The sequence below is a fragment of the Heptranchias perlo genome, chromosome 38 (genome assembly GCF_035084215.1).
Source record: "Heptranchias perlo isolate sHepPer1 chromosome 38, sHepPer1.hap1, whole genome shotgun sequence".
NCBI lineage: Eukaryota > Metazoa > Chordata > Chondrichthyes > Hexanchiformes > Hexanchidae > Heptranchias > Heptranchias perlo.
In genome coordinates, this window is record NC_090362.1 from 14034144 (window position 1) to 14040143 (window position 6000).

Genomic DNA, 6000 nt, shown 5'->3' on the forward strand with positions numbered 1-6000 from the left:
AAAAATACCGTCTATAAGGTCCCGGGCAGCCCGGCAGTGTTGGGTGTGTCTCTATCAGAGTTAACGTTTAACAGTTGGTGGGTTGATGATTGAATGAGTAGCATCTGGAGCAGCTGTCGGTTCTTATCTAACTTATTCACTCTTTTCAATGGATTGCTGACGCTGGATGCGCAACATTTCGTTCTTAACCACTGATATCCCTCACTTTAATGGGCACAAAACGTCACCAAAAGTACTAATTTGAGGAAGAACTTGTATTTATATAGCGCCTTTCATGTCCTCGGGATATCCCAGAGGAATTCACAGCCAATGAATTATTTTGAAGTGTAGTCACTGTTGTTATGTAAGCAAGACAGCCCATTTGCACACATTGAGGTCCCACAAGCAGCATGGTACATGACAAGTTCATTTGTTTTGATGGTGTTGGTTGAGGGAACATTACGGGCCAGGACACTGGGGAGAATTCTCTTGCTTTTCCTTGGGAAAACTGCCATGGGATTTTCAAACATCCATCTGAACAGGCAGCTAGCACCTCAGTTAAACACTCCCTCAAAAAGATAGCACCTCAGACAGCGCAGCACCCCCACAACACTGCACGGAAGTGTCCGCCTTGATTTTGTGACTGGGGCTTAAGCCCACTGTCTTCGAAGCAACACTGAACCAACCTGATAATTTTAAAAATGGATAGAAACCATCAACGATGGAATATCCCAACACACAGAGTGCCACTGGACTGTTGCCTAGGTTTCCATTTTTGACACATTTTCTCCCTAGATAATACTTTCTTTTATTAACAATATAACAAACCCAGATTATATACAGTCCTGTTCACACATTTTATATTACATTTTGTTTGTCTTGTGTAAAGTGTATTGGGCACTCTACTTTAATGCTTATGCTGGGGGAGATGGGTCCGGTACAAGCCAGACGGGTTGCACCTCAACGGAGCTGGGACCAATGTCCTCTCGGAGAGGTTTGCGAGTGCTGTGAGGGGAGGGTTTAAACTAATTTGGAAGGAGGATGGGCACCAGCATTGGAAAGTGGAAACAAGGTGCACAAAGGATTGGGAGAGAAAGATAGCACTAGAGTAAAAAATAGTACGGTAGTAGATGGGACCAGACTAAGAGAGAGTACAAGACAGTCTAAGATAGGTTTGCAGTGCATGTATGTAAACGCACAAAGCATGTTAAACAAGGTTGGTGAGCTGCAGGTGCAAATAACCACATGGGAATATGATGTCATGGCAATAACGGAGAGCTGGCTCAAAAAAGGGCAGGATTGGGTACTTAATATCCCTGGATACAAGGTGTTCAGGAAAGATAGGGAAGGGAAGAAAGGAGGGAGGGGGGTGACAGTATTGATTAAGAAGAATATTGCAGTGCTGGAGAGAAAGGATGTCCTGGAGGGGTCAAGGACAGAATCTATTTGGTTAGAGTTAAACAATAGAGGTACCATTACACTACTGGGTGTATTCTAAAGGCCACTAACCAGTGGGAAGGAGATAGAGGAGCAAATTTGCAGGGAAGTTACAGAGAGGTGCAAAAGCTATAGAGTAGTAATAACGGGGGACTTCAGCTATCCTAATATAGACTGGGATAGTAATAATATAAGGGGCAAAGAGGGGAGGAATTTTTGAAGTGTGTTCAGGAGAACTTTCTTGACCAGTACGTTTCCGGCCCAACGAGGAAGGAGGCATTGCTGGATTTGGTTCTGGGGAATGAGACGGGCCAAGTGGAACAAGTGTCAGTGGGGGAACATTTAGGGAACAGCGATCATAGTATCATAAAGTTTAGAATAGCCATGGAAAACGACATGGACCACTCTAAAGTAAAAATACTCAATTGGAGGAGGGCTAATTTCAGAGGGTTGAGAATTGATCTAGCCCGGGTAAATTGGAATCAAAGATTGGCAGGCAAAACTGTAATTGAACAGTGGGTGGCCTTTAAGGAGGAGATGGTTCAGGTACAGTCTAGGTACATTCCCACGAGGAAGAAAGGTAGAGCAATTAAAGCCAGAGTTCCCCAGATGACAAAAGAGATAGAGAGTAAAATGAAGCAGAAAAAAAGGGCATATGACAGATGTCAGGTTGATAACACAAGTGAGAACCAGGATGAATATAGAAAGTTCAGAGGGGAAGTGAAAAAGGAAATAAGAGGGGCAAAGAGAGAGTATGAGAATAGACTGGCAGGAAACATAAAAGAGAATCCAAAAGTCTTCTATGGGCACGTAAACAGTAAACGGGTAGTAAGAGGAGAGGTGGGCTGATTAGGGACCAAAAAGAGATCTACTCATGGAGGCAGAGGGCATGGCCGAAGTACTAAATGAGTACTTTGCATCTTTCTTTACCAAGGAAGAAGATGCTGTCAGAGTCTCAGTAAAGGAAGATGTAATTGAGATACTGGATGGGCTAATAATTGATAAAGAGGAGGTACTAGAAAGGCTAGCTGTACTCAAAGTAGATAAGTCACCCGGTCCGGATGGGATGCATCCTAGGTTGCTGAGGGAAGTAAGGGTGGAAATTGCTTGGGTACTGGCCATAATCTTCCAAACATCCATAGATACGGGGGTGGTGCCAGAGGACTGGAGAATTAAGTTAAGTTAAGACAGTTTAACCTCGGTGGTGGGGAAACTTTTAGAAACAATAATCCGGGACAGAATTAGCAGTCACTTGGACAAGTGTGGATTGATTAGGGAAAGCCAGCATGGATTTGTTAAGAGCAAATCGTGTTTAACTAACTTGAGTGAGTTTTTTGATGAGATATCATAGAGGGTCGATGATGGCAATGTGGTTGATGTGATGTATATGGACTTTCAAAAGATGTTTGATAAAGTGCCATATAATAGGCTTGTCATCAAGATTGAAGCCAATGGAATAAAGGGGGCAGTAGCAGCATGGATACAAAATTGGCTAAGTACCAGGAAGCAGAGAGTAGAGGTGAACGGTTGTTTTTCGGATTGGAGGGAGGTGTACGGTGGTGTTCCCCAAGTATTAGGTATTAGGACCACTGCTTTCCTTGATATATATTAATGACTTGGACTTGGGTATACAGGGCACAATTTCCAGATGATACAAAACTTGGAAGTGTAGTGAACAGTGAGGAGGATAGTGATAGACTTCAAGAGGATATAGATAGGCTGGTGGAATGGGCGGAGACACGGCAGATGAAATTTAACTCAGAAAAATGCGAAGTGATACATTTCGGTAGGAAGAATGAGGAGAGGCAATGTACACAAGAGGGCACAACTCTAAAAGTGGTACAGGAACAGAGAGATCTGGGGGTATATGACACAAATCGTTGAAAGTGGCAGGGCAGGTTGAGAAAATGGTTAAAAAAGCATACGGGATCCTGAGCTTTATAAATAGAGGCATGGAGTACAAAAGTGAAGAAGTCATGATGAACCCTTTACAAACACTGGTTTGACCACAACTGGAGTATTGTGTCCAGTTCTGGGCACCGCACTTTAGGAAAGATGTGAAGGCCTTAGAGAGGGTGCAGAAGAGATTTACTAGAATGATTCCAGGGATGAGGGACTTTAGTTACGGGGATAGACTGGTGAAGCTGGGGTTGTTCTCCTTGGAACTGAGAAGGTTGCGAGGAGATTTGATAGAGGTATTCAAAATCATGAAGGGCCTAGACAGAGTAAATAGAGAGAAACTGTTCCCATTGGCAGAAGGGTCAAGAACCAGAGGACATAGATTTAAGGTGATTGGCAAAAGAACCAAAGATGACATGAGGAAAAACTTCTTTACACAGCAAGTGGTTAAGATCTGGAATGCACTGCCTGATGGAGGCAGATTTAATTGTGGATTTCAAAAGGGAACTGGATAAGTACTTGAAAGGAAAAAATTTGCAGGGCTATGGGGATAGGGCGGGGGAGTGGGACTAGCTGGATTGCTCTTGCATCGAGCCGGCCCAGACTCGATGGGCTGAATAGCCTCCTCCCATGCTGTAACCTTCCTATGATTCTATGTTTGGTTCATTCAACAAGATGGTTAAACACACAGAAACTGTGCAGATCATCAACATCATACATTTTTGATAAGTACATATGATGGGATGTTGTATTTTGACTATTAATGGAAGTATGGACACTTTCCTTTGCAGCAGCACAGTGATCCTGGTTAGTTTTGTTTTGTGGATCTCTGCAGTAGTGCCAATAATTGCAAAGTGGAAAAGCATTGTTGTGAAACGATATAAAAGTTTAGATCAAGTATCGAATAGTGAATAGGTAATCACTAGTACATTCTTGCAATTGCTTTACCCTAATTCTTGCTCTCATTTTCTCCTGAGAGCAGCGATTCATGATCTGGTACACCAGCAGCCTTCTAGTACCTTGCCCAAATGACTGTTCTTCGTGCATCAGTCTAGAAGATGAGTGTCAGTGTTAGTGGGCTATTCAACTGTGAAGGGGCATCACAGCCAAACCCAATCCAGTCTTCACCCAACACACACACACACAAACATACACAGGAATCTTCAATAGCACCTCCCAAACCCGCGACCTCTACCACCTAGAAGGACAAGAGCAGCAGGTACATGGGAACAACACCACCTGCACGTTCCCCTCCAAGTCACACACCATCCCGACTTGGAAATATATCGCCGTTCCTTCATCGTCGCTGGGTCAAAATCCTGGAACTCCCTTCCTAACAGCACTGTGGGAGAACCTTCACCACACGGACTGCAGCAGTTCAAGAAGGCGGCTCACCACCAACTTCTCAAGGGCAATTAGGGATGGGCAATAAATGCTGGCCTCGCCAGCGACGCCCACATCCCATGAACGAATAAAAAATAAATAAATCCAGCAGGGATCACTTGATGGTGATCAGGGGCAGGAACATTGGTTAACTTTCATTTCCGAAGCGTAAAGACATTGATACAAACTGTAGTTGCCCAACTATTTCCCATGCTGCGATCTGCTAATTGAGTCCAGACCAGAGATTGAACCTGAGACCTGTTTGGTTTGTATAATTCAGTGGGCAGTGCATGTACCCACCAAGTCAAAAGGGGAGTCCTATCCATAATTTTCCATCAGGTGTTCTATCATTGGGCAAAGTGCCTGTTGCATTTGTGGATCTTTTAGGCTGTAGTTATACTGCACCAACAGTCTGATATTGGTAGCTGCAGAGAGCAGTTAGCAGCTGGTAGTACTGGAGTTATACTGCAAGCTGCACATGGTTGCCACTTTGAGAGACGATCACAAGTAATACAGCTCTGCTCCCACCTGGTAAATTTTAAATGTTTTGAGAGTGCAGGGAGGGACATCCTGATTCATAAAATGTTTTTTCAAAACACTGCTTTGTGTGACAAACCCATTGAGCACTCTCATCTTGATACCACCCTGGACTTATACTCTGTGTGGTGACAAGCCTAAGTGGAATGAGGCAGCTTCCTCCTCCACTGCACTCCAAAGTCAGATTGGGCCTTGGCTCTGGAGCCCTTAGGACTTTTCCGACTGTGCACTCCCATGATGGACCCTTGCCCACTAGGACCCTGGCTTATGGGGAAATTGCAAGTACACTCCCGCGATTGTCCATCCGTTCATTCAGAAAGTCATCCCCATACTGTCATGATGCAGTCTAACTTCCTTCCTCCTTAGTTGTGTGAAAGAACTCGATAGACATGCCTCATATTTCTTTATTTATATATATATATATATATATATATAATTAAAATTATGAGTCAGATTATTTACTTAAGAGAAGTTCAGTGCTTCCTATGCAACTGAGGGGATATTAATTTCAGAAGTTGGTTATCTGCATAAGGTTCTAAGGCTCCACTGTTACTTCCATTATTTACTATGTCAACATCACCTGCTTATTTAAATAGATTTACACACAAAAACCCATTATTTGCTTTCAGATTCAATGCCTTCCTCTTTATTTCCATATTCCAATGTAGTTCTGACTTTTAATTTAAACAGCTTGATGAAAATTTCTACTGACTTCCTACAAAGTCATCAAAAAGGATTGTCCAAGTGCAGGGTAATCAGAAAGAA